General features: G+C 40.2%; 1 pseudogene; it reads left to right on the top strand.

Moving 5' to 3' along the window:
- Positions 1 to 7,969: 7,969 nt before the first annotated feature.
- LOC126628270 (APO protein 3, mitochondrial-like) lies at positions 7,970 to 10,691 on the top strand (annotated as a pseudogene).
- Positions 10,692 to 15,792: the final 5,101 nt, after the last annotated feature.

The raw sequence follows: 15,792 nt of genomic DNA, 5'->3' as shown, positions 1-15,792 counted from the left end.
ACCACCATCACTTCTGGCTCTTCCGACTCAAAGTTTTTACCTCAACCGCCGGGGGCATCCTCCAAGACAAGTAAAGTTGAAGGATGGACTCAAGTCACTCCTAAGAAATTGCACAAGAAGCATACGTCTCCTCCACGAGTCCGCCAATCGGAAAGGGGGCAAATCAGCTCTTGTTAACCTACAAAGCAACGTAAACGTGTTGAAGATGATGAAATTTCGACACATAGATCGTCCATCCCCATCACGATGTGCGATTTCTTTCCTGAAGACTTCTTCAATCACTCGGTCAAGGCTCATTGCTATGAAGATTGCGAGGAACAACTCTCCCGGATCACTTGACGAACCAACAAAGCTCCTTGTCTGTAAGAGCCTAAACTGCAAGACACAAAGCTCCTCGCCTGCATGAGCCTAAACTGCATGGCACAATGCTCCTGGTCTGCATGAGCATAAAAGGCAACACCAAAGCTCCTTGTTCGCACGAGCCTAAACTGCATGAACCAACGCTTCTGGTCCGCACGAGCATAAAAGGCGACAACAAAAGCTCCTTGCCTGCACGAGTTGAAACTGCAAACGGCACCAAAAGCTCATCGTTCGCACAGGCCTAAAAGGTGACAACAAACGCTCCTTGCCTGCATGAGCTGAAACTGCAAACGGCACAAAAAAAAAGAAAATATCAAAAAAAATATATGTATGTATTTGAACTACGTTACGACTTGATCTCTTCTTTGGAAGGATACGTAGGCAGCTCGAATATTCAAATTTTGAGTTCAGTCACACCAAAATAAGGAATAAAAAATTTTTACTAAAAGTTTAATGTTATTACAATATTATTTTGTACAAAAAAAAAATATATATATATATATATATATATATATTAAAATGGGGTCTATCTCGCCGGTCCAAAACTCCTTTCTTTCCAAAACCAGCAAGCCCAGGTACGAATCTACCCAAGCATATTTGCAGGCCCACCATGCGGTCACCAATCTGCGAGCCCATCTACACACAAGTCTTAGCAGCTGAGGAACACAGCCCAAATACCATGTGCAGCCCATGCTAGCGCCAGTTTCTCGACCCAATATGAGACAAACCCAGCAAGCAAGCCGTCTCTCTCCTCCAGCACCGGTGTCGTCATCTACAACAACCAATTTGGTTCTTCGACTCGAAGCCCGACAAATCCGTACCCACCGCTTCTGTTTCCCGGAAAGAAAAGCAACCAAATTTATTTCACTTAGTTTGGACTACTGAATTTCAGCTCCGTGTCAGCACGTAAAATTCAAACCTCTTCCATGTAGACGATAACCATGGTCGCACCTTGATCTGGGTTTTTCTAAATTTTTTAGTTTCGATCCTTTGAGTTTGTAGAAAAATCTTCCCAACAAAAAGAGGAAATTTTGAAGTGAGGGATTTGTGATTTTGGTGTGACATGGCTCAGATTCAAGTTCAGCACCAGCAGCAACATCCGCAAGCTCAATCACATCTCCTATGCGGCATTCGACCCTGACAATCCTCGCTGCTCCAATTTTCTCCACCACCAGCTGTGCACGCCACCTAGCCCCTCCTCACACCTCAACCTGCTTTCGTCTTCTCTCGGTCGGAGTTTCGCAAAGCCTTCAGGGGAAATGGTTCAAGATCAAGGTTCAAGGTGCTGGGATCAGGTAGAATTGTAAAGCTTCAGAGGAAATGGTAGATCTACTCTCGTCTTCACTCGTCTGCTCTCATCTTCCTTCGCGACGGCAGATAGTGCAGCGGGTGTGCAGTGACTGTGCAATGCTTGTGCAGTCGTTGTGCCTTAGAGGCAAGGACCTCGTAGAGCTTGCTTCTTGTTGATGACTTTCACGGCGACGTTCTGGTCAGTGAGGACGTTGCGGGCGTGGTAGACTTTGGCGAAAGATTGCAGAGAAGTTGAAGATGTCAACAACGTGGCAGCGGCACAGCTGGTGATCCCTTCCTCTGTGACGGCATGCGGTGCAATGTGTGCTCAGTGGCTATGCTCGGTGGCTGTGCTCAGTGGTGGAAACGATGAAGCTTCTTCCCCTGCCTCATTTGCAAGACTTTTCCTTCTGCCCAGCAAGGATGATCAGCCACGAACTCCACACCTCCGGCTCCCTTTCTCCGTCCATCTTCGTTGATGCTCTCTGCAAGCCCTCTATCCCTATATATATAAAATAAAATAAAAAAAATAAAAAAGTGGTGGATCAGCACCACGTGAAAAAAAAAAGAAGGAATTAAAAAAAAAAAATAAGGGGCTTCATGGTGCGTCTGGCACCATGTGCAGAAAAAAGAAAGAAAAAAAAAATATATATATATAAAGAAGTAAATGGATTCTTGGTGGCTATCACCATGCAAAAAAGGGGGAAAGGGTTTTGGAATGGTGGATCAGTCCACGTGAAAAAAAAAAAAAAAAAAAAAATATATATATATATATATATATATATATATATGTACCTAATATACGTATGTATACAACAAAAAAAAAACATTTAGAGAAATAAAGTCCATTTTATTTATTTTTCTAGAAATTTTACATAAATTTGCATTATACATACCTAAAAAAAATAATAATAATAATAAAAAAAAGGGGTCAAATCAAATTTACAGGAGGGGATTTTCAAGGACGATCAAGTGAAGCCTCACCACTCGACGAAGCTCTAGGAAGAAGAGGCGCCGGAGGTTGGCTGTTTGGCACCTCATCACTCGACGGAACCCCAGGAGGAGGAGGCACCAAAGGTTGATCATTTAGAGCTTCATTATGCGGTACAGCCCTAGAAGACGAAGGCAAATGCTGTTGGAACAAACCCACAAACCTCTGATGATCAATTAAAATCTGACCATCAGATTCCTGCATCTGGTCAATCTTCCTCTTCATGTTTGTAGCATAATTATGTGCGAGCTTGTGCAACTGTTTATTCTCATGCTTAAGCCCTCTAATCTCCTGTTTGAGACTCATCACTTCAGCCGCTAATGATTCAACTTGACGGGTTCGAGCAAATAGGCGTTGGGCCATATTAGACACAGAACCTGCACATTGCACACTGAGAGCCAGAGAATCCTTAACAGCCAACTCATCAGACCGCTTGGAAAGTAGTCTGTTATCTTTGGGAGTGACAAGGTTCCGGGCCACCACCGCAGCGGTCATATCATTCTTCATCATCGAATCCCCAACGGTAAGATGACCAGTAGGGGATAAGAAGGATGGGCGCCATATGTTATCTGGAGAAGACGGGGCTGCCTCTTCACCAAGGTTCAAATCAAAACGACGGTCGGAGGGTCCAGACATTTTCAAAGGTGTTGAAGAAATAAGAAGTCGGACAAAATCAAGATCTTAGAAGTGTACGAAGGGAGTTTTCTACAAGCAAAAAAAAAAATTCAAGTGTGCTTTGAAACGAACTGCGTGCCTCTATAAAAATCAACACTCGACGGGATTTCAGAGATTGAAGAAGCGAGCTTAGAATTCGAAGAGGCCAATTCAAAAAATCGAGGAGGCAAGCTCAGAAATCGGAGAAGCATCTTGCTTTTCCAGACGCGTTAGCACCCGTCACGCGCAAACTCAGCTTTGCGGAAATCACGGGCAATTTGTTAAAGCGCCAATCCCAGTTATCGAAGAGGCGCTAGTCTTTTTCAGCCTCGTCAGCACCCGTCACGCGCAAACTCAGCTCTGCGGAAATCACGGGCAATTTGTCGAAGCGCCGATCCCATATATCGAAGAGGCGCCAGTCTTTTTCAGCCTCGTCAACACCTGTCACATGCACACTCAGCTTGACAAAAATTACGGACAATTTGTCGAAGATTTCTGATAAAGAAGAAAGCACGTGAAGCCATACTGATCAATCACGCATTGGTTACCGACACGAGTAAAAGAATAGTACCTCTATAGGTACTAAAGAATTTCCTATAACTGTCTACCTTCACCCTCCATAGCAAGGCAGACATACATAACCTTTCTTCATCTCCGAGAACCTTTCTTCATCTCCGAGAATACCTTCCCAATGAAGCCTCTCGAGTCACTCAGTGTTTCTTATTCCTTGGGGTACCTCTGCAAGCAAATGACTCTAAAGCAAAAGTATCTCATATCACCAGGGTAGAAAGCAAGAGTATCTCATATCATGCTTTTTCCCTGTCTTTTCCTTTGTCCTTGTTCTTACCTACAAAGACAAGGATAAAGAAAACAATATGACGGAACCTCCACTCAAACTCGGGTAAGGAACCGACTGCTTGGAACCCTTCCCTGATTGCCTACCTAGCACTGCTCTCAAGTACTCGTCTCCCACTGCTGCTGTACTTCCAAAAAAGCTGCCACATCTGCCTGAAGAACAGATAAGGCAAGTGAAAATGATACCTTGCAGCATGTGGAGACAACGTGCAGAAGAAACAAGCAGAGAAGAATGCAGTCTTCACAGTCAGCTCAGCAGAAGGAGTCCGAGCTGAGGAACTCAAGAAGTTGCCACATCTGCCTGAAGAAACAAGCAGAGAAGAATGCAGCCTGCACAGTCAACTCAGGAGAAGGAGTCTGAGCTGAAGAACTCGAGAATATGCTACATTCTGCCAGAAGAATAGATAAGACAAGGGAAAATGATACATTGAAGCATGTGGAGACAAGCACAACAAAGCACGTGCCGATTCATCCGCTACTTCTTCAAAATCAAAAGTATCTCATATCATCAGGTTTGCAATCACTCTAGGTGGAGGACTCGTTTTGACCCTCAAATTCTTGGGTCGACTTGCTAGGCTTTGTGGGCTGCATGTGCCGTTTCACCACCCTTGAATCAAATCCTTAAAGATCAAGTCACCAACTGGAAGAAGAGCCCATTAATCTTGAAGATCATACCGTTGACCAAACTGCTCAGGTGTGAATTAGAAAGATTGAACAAAGCAACAAGTCGTCACTTTCACCTCGTGCCTGCTTGCCATGTGTTCAAGTCAACCTTCAAGAATCAAGCCTCAACGGCCCTTGAAGAAGTTTCCGGCCAAATTCAAGATCAAGCCTCGACGGCCCTTGAAGAAATCACAAGTCCGATTCAAGATCAAGTGTCTACCACTCTTGAATCAAAACCTAGTTCAAGAATAAGCTGTGGAAAATCAACAATTGGAGGAATCCAGAAAATCCTCCAACCCAGTTCAAGATCAAAGTTATGGAAAGTCAACAAAGCGCAAAAAACAAATACGTGCCGATTCATCCACTACCCAAGCCAAAGATCATCTACCACATGAAGCTCCTTGTGGTCCAATTTCAACCTTCAAGATCAAGCCTCGACGACCCTTGAAGAAATTCCAAACAAATTCAAGATTAAGCCTTGACGGCCCTTGAAGAAATCTCCAGCCCAATTCAAGATAAAGCCTCGATGGCCCTTGGATTGACATCTACATTAAGGGACTTCAAAACGCATCTCCTACACGCGACAAGCACATGTATACAACGCGTCTTGAAGTGGGGGCATTTGTAGACATCGAAATTTCGGTAAATAAATATTGACTGATAAATCAAAGTTTCAACGCTCATGTATTACATAAATTTTACACGTAGCGTGTGTCTAAACAAAAAATCAAAATAAGTTGGAAAAGTCATCAAACAGGACACATGTCAACACCTGGCAGAAACGACTTATTTCATCTGGAATATTATATTCAAAATTAGGCCTTGGAAATTTCTATAAATAGAAGGCTAATTCATTCATTTAAAAAAAAAATCATTAGACAAAATTCTTAAAGCTCTGAAGCTCTAAAACTCCGAAGCTCTCAAGCATCCAGGTTCCCGAAGAATCAAGAAAGCTCTCTTCGCTCTTCGTTCTGCGTCCATCGTTCATTCTAAGATCAAGCCCCAACGGCCCTTTGGATCAACAATCATCCACCAATTCAAGATCAAGCCCCGACGGCTCTTGAAGAGAGTGTTCTTCGTTCTTCGTTCATCGTTCTTCCACGATCAAGCCCCGACGGCCCTTGGATCAAATCCACCTTCAAGATCAAGCCCAAAAGCCCTTGAAGATCCGTTCATCACTGTTCTTCAAGATCAAGCCCCGATGACCCTTGAAGAGAGTGTTATTCGTTCTTCGTTCATCGTTCTTCCAAAATCAAGCCCCGACGGCCCTTGAAGAAAGTGTTCTTCGTTCTTCGTTCATCGTTCTTCCAAGATCAAGCCCCGACGGCCCTTGAAGAAAGTGTTCTTCGTTCTTCGTTCATCGTTCTTCCAAGATCAAGCCCCGACGGCCCTTGGATTAACAATCACCAATTCAAGATCAAGCCCCGACGGCTCTTGAAGAAAGTGTTCTTCGTTCTTCGTTCATCGTTCTTCCAAGATCAAGCCCCGACGGCCCTTGGATCAACAACATCAACAAATCCACACATCCAACCGTTCTTCAAGATCAAGTCCAAAAGCCCTTGAAGATCCGTTCATCACCGTTATTCAAGATCAAGCCTTAACGGCCCTTGAAGAAACACTCATCCTCAAGATCAAGCCCCAACGGCTCCTTGAAGATCCGCTCAAATCCACCTTCAAAAATCAAGCCCACGGCCCCTTGAAGAAACTTCCAACAGTTCATCCAAGATCAAACCTTGACGGCCCTTGGATCAACGAAACATCCACAAATCAATACCTTATGGAGATCGAATCAGAGGATCAAAATAGAGAGAGATTGTAACCCAAAATCATCAAAACACAAATATTTGTTTGTGCACGTTGTTCTTGTCTCTTTCGTTTCAGGAAATTTTCGTGTTCACAATATCATTTGAAAGAGGTAAGTGCATAGTTGTATTTCAGTTCAATTTGTTTGTCATTATTTCTTATGAGTAGGTTATAAGTTGATTGTGTATAATATATAAATTATGTTTCGATTTTAACGAGATTTTTGTTACTTGGGATGCGCTTAAAGTGTATGATAAAATGCCTCAATGGAAACAAAGCTTAGGAATTGTTGGGACTGTAGGTTCTACTTTGAGTTAAACTGAAATACTAGGTACTATACAACTAGAAGGAATGAAGTCAATGTGGAGCAAGTAGGCCAACATTATGATAAGTTGATTCAACTCGAACACCACCAAATTGAATTTTGAGGTAGGGGATTCGGAAAGGGAAATACTTGGAGATATGTTATTTCATTTTTTAATTAGTTGTGAGTTATTTGGATTTGTTTCAAACTTTTATCAGGTGACCGTTTTCTTATTAGTAATGAGAAATGACAACGAGGGGTTGCTATTTTGCGCCATGAACGTATATCAGAACACTGTGGTAAAGAATATTTGATAATCATGTGCCCGAAAAGAATATCTGAAAATCAAAATAATCATGTTTTGAAAATTAAAAGAAAAAAAAACTGTAGCCTTAGTCCACCCTTGCGTCAAACGCCGGCATGATAATACTTCGTCTAGCTTAAATCAAGCCAAGCTAGCTTAGTCCCTGAAATAGTCCAGTACAAGACAAAGGCTCAGGGTCAAGGGGTAGAGGAAGACCTAGGAAGACTTGGAAAGAGGCTCTAAGAAAAGACTTGGAGTACTTGGATCTAATGGAACACTTGGCACAAAACCAAGCGTTGTGGCATTCTAAGATTCATACAGCTGATCCCACTTAGTGGGATAAGGCTTTGTTATTGTTGTTGTTGTTGTGGGAGGAGCGACTTCAAATCTCAATATGTAGTTGATATTTATAGCTAAACCCCTATATCTATATTTGAATGAAAGAAATAATAGATAAAAAAAACATATGGATATCAAATATTTTGTACCTAAGTTATTTCAAGTACATGCTGCCTGAGTTTATAGTTTTTATTTTCAACAAATCAGATTTTAATCCTTTTATTGTAAAATACATCCGAAAAATTAGGTTTTACATTGGAAGTGTTGCAATCGATTGAACTATGCTTGCATTCTTGGAAGATGAAATTAGTTGAGACCTGATAACCCAATGCACTGTTATTAGATTTACTTTATTTTTCATTTATATTTCAAATTGTGTGTAATGGTGCAGGGCTCTACACACAATATGCAGCGAAGAATATTATGGAAGCCTTGTCATTTTGCAAGAATTCGTTGCCTAGTTGATCAAAAGGCGTGTTTTACATCCGAGGGAACCCTTACTTTAGGAGGAGAAACAGATGATCCTTTGTATGCTGATGTACCAAGACCTCCTAAAAAAAATGTCAGAAAGGAACTTACCTTACACCCATGAAGGTTTTGATTCGAAGAGCCAAGGAGGAGAAAGAAGCCCGGAAGGCTGAGCCTTGCAGGATGCTTGAAGAATCACCTGATAATGGATTGTTGGTCCCTGAATTGGTTGAGGTAGCTCATCAAGTTTACCAAGCTCGAAAGTCCCTCCTGTTTGGCTTGTCAAAACTTGTTCAGGTTGTTCCTGTCCAACGGTGCAGGTATCCAGAGGTTGCCTTTTGTTTAGTCAACCAAATTTGTACGTTCCTATACATTGAGGTTCCTCTTTTGTCCAAATTGCTTAGGATCGTGGATTTAGACTCACATACACTGGGAATCTCCTTTCATCTATCAGTTGGATTTAGATTTTTTGAAGGCGTTGAACAGTTTGTTATTGAGGTTGACTTGTATTGATCATGCAGGCGGGATATCGTTGCGTAACGTTTATATTCTCTTTCTGGCCTGTAATCTCTGTTGCGAAAATTAGATAACAAAGATTAAACTCATTAAGTCTCGAATTTTAGTGCTCACAAATATACAAATCGGATGATTGTATAGCTTATAAGCACATATATCGTCTCACAGGGATCGAATTGATTCTAAAATCTTAATAACTAAATCGAAACAAATTATAGTGGAGAAGCTTTAACTGAAAAGATAGAAGATTTGAATTACTAAAAATGAAAAATAACTTTAAAAATAAAATACATGAAATTATAAAATTATAAATATAAGAAAATAAAACCTAGGGCATCCGAATTCACCATAACCAATTCTACTTAATTCCCTTAATATGTTGTACTCAAGTAGTTCTCCAATTGATGATCAATTTTCCCTAAATTATCCGACGGTCATGGCATCTGGTTGCATCAAAAGTATCCTTACATGTTAACCCTCTATGGCATCTAAATGAATTTAAACAAGTAAGAACCCATTAAGCTCTATAGAAATCGTTGGAAAATCACACAAACCCTAATTGTATGGCATCTACAAATAGGTGGTTATGGTATCAATTGCAAGAAGCTAAACCCAAGTTAAGTATGGCATCTACTCTAACTTGCATCAAATCAACCTAATTTAAACCTAGATGGTGATCAAGCATCTAAATAAAAATCAAGCGCATTACGAGTAACAAAAGATACTCAATAAAGAAGAAAAACATGATAATAACAATACCACAAGGAATTAAGTATTCATGATTTGGCTACATCGTAGCCCTATAAAAGAAAACCCCAAAGCTCTTCTCCCTTTTCACTTCTTGCCGCAGCCTTATATGTTATAAGATGTGTTTTTTTTGTTGTTTGGTGGCTTTTTTCCTTTATAATGGAGAACCAATCTCTATATATAAAACCCATGGCAAGCATTGAAAAGACCAAGTAGAAATGGTCAAATAAATGACCACTAATCTTAGCTCTAATGGACCTTTAAGTCCTTATTAAATAAAATAAAAAATAACGGAAATAATAAAAACTAAAAATTAAGTTCTCTCCTAAATTCCATTAAATAGCATTCCCATCTCTATTTGATTCCAAAACTGCTCGGCTTCATCTTTTTGTTGTAATGCACATGTTTTCGTGCAGCTAGTTAGTCTCTTGTTCCACTGAAATTACTTTAGACACCTGAAAAGCTCATAAACCACTTCTTTTTTCACTTAACTCCTGTATTTAATGCCTAGAAAATAAAAAATTATTCTCAGCTTTTGCTCTGAAGTTCACATTGGACATGTCGGCAGTTTTAGGAGTGGGACACAAGTGTGGAGGAAGGGAGGAGTTCAACATGTGGTTTCCTTTCCTAAATGCTTCCATCTTTATGACCGTGTTGGAAAACCAAGAGTTGGGCATGATGAGAGGTTTGAAATCCCACGAATCCCTGCCATTTTGGAGCTCTGTATACAGGCTGGTTTAGAGATTGACAAGTACCCAACAAAGAGAAGAACGAGACCTGTATATAGTATCGAAGGAAGAATTGTAGATTTTGAGTCGATTAACAAAATGGATGATGTGAATAGGAACTCATATTCTGGGATTGTTGATCTCGTAGTACATTCTGATATTAAAACTGATGTTGAGGAGTTGAGGAATTCAGATTCACAGAGTGATACTAACCTTGTGGATAAAACATTACCGAGCGATAAAGTGGGGAAGTCTTTGAATGAGTTAAGTATTATTACAATGGACTCATGGTTTGAGATGATATCCGGAGCAAAGAAGATCATGGAGAAATACAGTGTGAAGACTTGTGGATATTGTTTAGAGGTTCAGGTAGGTCCCAAGGGGCACAAAGTGAGGATGTGCAAGGCTTCAAAGCATCAATCTCGTAATGGTTTGCATGCTTGGCAAGAAGCAACAATAGACGATCTTGTGGGTCCGAATTATGTTTGGCATGTCCGCGACATAGATGGTCCTGCTCTGGATAACAACCTGAACAGGTATTACGGAAAGGCTCCAGCTGTGGTGGAGCTATGCGTGCAGGCAGGCGCACCTGTGCCAAATGAATATAGGAGTATGATGAGATTAGATGTAGCTTCTCCAGAGCGCAACGAGGTTGATCTGGTTGCTTGAGATAATGTTCCTCTATGTAGATGAATCGGATGTAGTAAAAGAGATGTAAAATGGGTTCTGCTGCTCCTCCATGTTGTGACGCAACTGCTAGCAAGGGGAGAAGGTCTCTAACTAGAACTCCTGGTGTATTAGATCGAAGAAGCATCTACTTCTCTATTGTGGCTTATGAATGCGAGTGTTTTGTCTGCAGGGTTAGTAGTCCACAGGGCCAGTGTCTTCTCTAGATTCTGTTGCTCAAATTTGTCAAGTGAAAGAGAGCGATAGGATGAAGAAATAAAGAAATATGACTTGTGGGTTGATTATGCATGAAAAGGTTGTAGATATGAAAAAAAAACCATATTCCTTATTTTGGAGGAAATGTTTGTATACGTAGATTGGGTAAATATTCCTTCCATCCCCTGGTATGGTGATTTTCTTAATGTCGACCTGCAACTTAGCGCAGTCGAACATTCGTCATATAGAAGTAGAAATTCAGATCTCCTGCCTTGGTTTGCATTATACTAACACTGGATAGATTAGATAGAAATTATTAACTTTTTTTTATCTTTTATTCTAGCGTTCGATAGGTGACTTAACTGTAATTTTCTACTTTTCTTCTGATTTTGTCATTGTGTTATAGTTCATCCGGCAATGCATTCAATGGATATTACCAAGAAAGATGAACTTGCTGTTGCAGAGTATTAATACAGTGTCATGGATCCCTTCTCCAATAAACATATATACGCATGTAAATATGCATATTGTTAAAATATTTAATTATAGGGTTAATATCTGTTTATTACCCTCATGTTTCGTAGTTTTCAACATTTAGTACATCAAGTTTTTTTTGTCCCAGAGTCATACCTAAAGTGTAAATTTTGGGACAGTCTCATATATCCGTTAGTCAAACCGTTAACTCTCTAGTTAACTGATGACGTGGCGCCCATTTAAACAATGATTGGGCGCCACATGTGTCCACGTGGAAATTAAAAATTCAAAAAAAAATAAAAATTAATTAATTATAAATAAATAAATATAAAAAAATAAAAAATAAAAACCTAAAAGCTTCTCGTATTCTTCCTCCCCCATTTCTTTACTCTACAATGCCAACCCCCTCGGCCCACCCTCTCCCTTCCTCATCCCCCCGCACCCTCTTCCTCCCTTCTCTATTCCGCATCCCGCACCCTTTCCCTTCCTTCTCTCATCCATCCTCTTCTGCAATCCGTTCGCCAAGTCTCACTCCCGCCGTCGTGACCTCGGTTCCCCATTCTTCTCAACTAATTGTTATTTGGGTTCTCTTTTCTTTCCCCAATTCTAGAAGTGGTTCTATTTGTTCTTGATCAAATATTTGAAATCCTCAACTGGGTTTGGTTTTCGATCTCCGATCTCTTTTTCTTTTTCTTTTTTTTTTCCTTCATCTTCTAGGTTGGGGATGGAACTGCTTTTGGGTTGAGGGGGGAAGGACGAACTGGGTTTTGTTTTTTTGTTTTAGTTTTTTTTCCTTTTTCTACTTCTTCTAGGTTGGGGAAAGTTTTGCGTTGGGGGGGGGGGGAAGGACGAACTAGGTTTGTGTTTTTTTTTTCCTTCTTCTTCTTCTTCTTCTTCTTCTAGGTTGGGTGCGAGACTGGGTTTTTTTTTTTTACTTCTTCTGGGTTGGGGTCGGGATTGTTTTTTTTTTCTTTCCCTTCTTCTTCTTCTTCTTCTTCTGGGTTATTCTTCTTCTTCTGGGTTGGGGGCGGAGGGAGAAGGGATGGGTTTTTTTTTTTTAACTTTTTGTTTAATTAATTATTTTAATATTTTTTAAGGACGAACTAGGTTTGTGTTTTTTTTTTCCTTCTTCTTCTTATTCTTCTAGGTTGGGTGCGAGACTGGGTTTTTTTTTTTACTTCTTCTGGGTTGGGGTCGGGATTGTTTTTTTTTTTTTTCCTTCTTCTTCTTCTTCTTCTTCTGGGTTGGGGGCGGAGGGAGAAGGGATGGGTTTTTTTTTCTTAACTTTTTTTTTAATTAATTATTTTAATATTTTTTAATGACATGTGGGGCCCAGTCATTGTCTATATGAGCGCCACATCATTACTTCACGGGAGAATTAACAGTTTGACTAACGGATGTATGAAACTGTCCCAAAATTAACACTTTAGGTATGACTCTGGGATGAAAAAAACTTGATGTACTAAATGTTGAAAACCACGAAACATGAGGGTAGTAAACAGAGATTAACCCTTAATTATAAGACATGCATGATTGTGTAAACCATTATTAGATTGTATTCGGAATACTAGAAGATCCAATATAATTTTACGGCTTAATTTTCATTGTATTGCATAACTGAAATATATATACAAGATACAATCTTTGTTCTATAAGGAAACAATAAGCAATAAAGGACACACACATATATCCTTCATAATAAAGGATTCCTAATATTTACAACATATTTACATACCCTTTAATTACTACTCACGGCAACACTCCCCCTTAAGTTGGAGCATAGATATCACACATGCCCAACTTGACAAGTGAATCACCAAAAGATCTACTACACACGGCATAAGTGAGGATATCTGCAAGCTGCTCTTCCAAGTTCACAAACGGTATTAACACAATCTTTTCTCAAGCTTTTCCTTAATAAAATAACAATCAACCTCCACATGCTTTGTTCTGTTATGTTGTATCGGGTTTTCTGCAATCTCCCGTGCGGATTTATTATCACAATACAAGATTATGGCCTCTTTTGCTTTGAAACATAGACCCCAACGTAACTTACAGAACCAAAGAACCTCACATACTCCATGTGCCATACCTCTGAATTCGGCCTCAGCTGAAGACCTTGACACCACATTTTGCTTCTTGCTCTTCCAAGTAACTAGATTTTTGCCAACAAACGTAAAGTATCTAGAAGTAGAGCGCCTATCAGTCACATCACCGCCCAATCAGCATCGGTAAATTCCTCAATCCTTAAATGACCGGAATTTTTATACAAAATTCCTTTTCCCGGAACCGACTTCAGATAAGCTAAAATCTGCATAACAGCTGCCATATGATCCATTGACTCACTACACTTACTGCATAGGCTATATCCGGACAGGTATGAGCTAAATAAATTAGCCTTTCTACCAGCCTCTGATATTTGCCTTTATCTACTGGTTCTTGATCCGGATAAATTCCCAAGTAATGTTTCTCCACAATTGGAGTATCCACAGGTTTACACCCAAGCATACCTGTTTCCTTCAATAAATCCAGAACATATTTTCGTTGAGACAAGAAAATACCTTTGGATGAACGAGCAACTTCAACTCGAAGAAAAAACTTTAAGTCACCTAAACTCTTCATCTCAAAATCGGTAGAAAGATTCTTCTCCAGTTTCACAATCTCATCTGAATCATCACCTGTTATTATCATATCATCTACATAGATAACCAAGGTTGTTACTTTACCATTTCTCCACTTCACAAATAAAGTATGATTAGAATGACTCTGATAATACCCATTCTTTCTCATAGCTTGAGTGAACCTCCCAAACCATGCACGAGTTGACTGCTTAAGCCCATAAAGTGACTTTTGCAATCGGCACACTCTTGATTTTTCTCCGTTACTCTACCCTGGAGGGAAATCCATATACACTTCTTCCTCTAGATGTCCATGAAGAAACGTATTTTTTACATCAAACAGTTTCAGTGGCCAATTCAAATTTGCAACTAATGAGATAAGGACTCGTACCGTATTCATCTTAGCCACAGGAGAGAAAGTTTCCTGATAATCAACTCCATATGTTTGAGTATACCCTTTCGCCACCAACTTTGCTTTATACCTGTCGAGTGACCCATCAGCCTTTCATTTAACTGTAAAAACCCATTGGCACCCAATTGGCTTTTTTCCTTTCGGCAACTCAACTACTTCCCATGTATTATTCTTCTGCAATGCCCTCATCTCTTCATCCATTGCTTCAGTCCATTCTCAACTTTTCAAAGCGTCCTTTACTCGAGTTGGTACTTGAATTGAATCCACATTATTCACCCAAGCTTGACGTTCGGATGAAAGGTTTTTACAGGACACATAATTGGCTATGGGATACTTCACTTTTCCCTCCGGAGAGAACCTGTCAGGAGGTACACCACAATTTTGCCTTGGTGGCAATTTATATGTACTTATAACATCATTAGTTACATGAGTATCATTAGTGCTTACCTCAGGGATATTCAGAGAAGATGTATTGAACAACAGCACTGTTGAGCTAAAGATAGGAGATGAAGTTTCGGCAACAGCTGGCTGACCATCAGTGCAATCCTCTCAGCACCAACACATGGGCTGGCAGCCTCTTCTTCGGTGAGAAGCTGCTGACCACTTGCAACAAGTTCGGTGAAAAAATGATGACCACTCATAACAAGTTCGGTGAAAAACTGATGACCACTTACAACAAGCTCGGCAGGAGGACACCGAGCATCAACTGCATCACTCGGCACGGCACCTTGCACTCCCCCTGAAACTGTTACCTTTTGTACATCCAATCATTCAAAATCACCATTAAGATCACAATTAGAACTCTCCCCCTTATGATCGAAGGGTGGTGATACAGAAGCATAAAAATATTCTGACTCAGAGAAAATCACATCCATGGTTATATACATGTGGCGAGTTGCAGGGTGGTAACACTTGTAACCTTTCTGATGGGATGCAAAACCCACAAAGACACACCGAAGAGCACAATGATCCAATTTACTATGATCAATCTTGTGAATATAAGCATAAGCAACGCATCCAAACACTCGAGGAGTGAGAGTATTGGTAGAAACAACCTGAACATGTTCCGTCAACACTTAGAGTGGAGTACGAAATTCTACAACCCGGGATGGCATGCGATTTATAACATACACCAATAAGCAATGCACGAGCAGTTTCCAAAATATGACGGTTTTTTCTCTCAGCTATTCCATTTTGTTGTTGGGTATACGAACACGTTGTCTCATGAAGAATTCCTTGATCACGGAAAAAAAGTAGATAGCTCAGAGTTAACATATTCTCCCCCATTATCAGTATGAAGAACCTTAATAATGGAGGAATATTGTGTAGCCACCATCTGAGAGAAAAACCGAATAATCATACTAACATCACTTTTATGTTTCAA

The sequence above is a fragment of the Malus sylvestris genome, chromosome 7, assembly GCF_916048215.2.
Source record: "Malus sylvestris chromosome 7, drMalSylv7.2, whole genome shotgun sequence".
NCBI classification, from domain to species: domain Eukaryota; kingdom Viridiplantae; phylum Streptophyta; class Magnoliopsida; order Rosales; family Rosaceae; genus Malus; species Malus sylvestris.
This window is presented reverse-complemented; position numbering and strand designations above follow the sequence as displayed.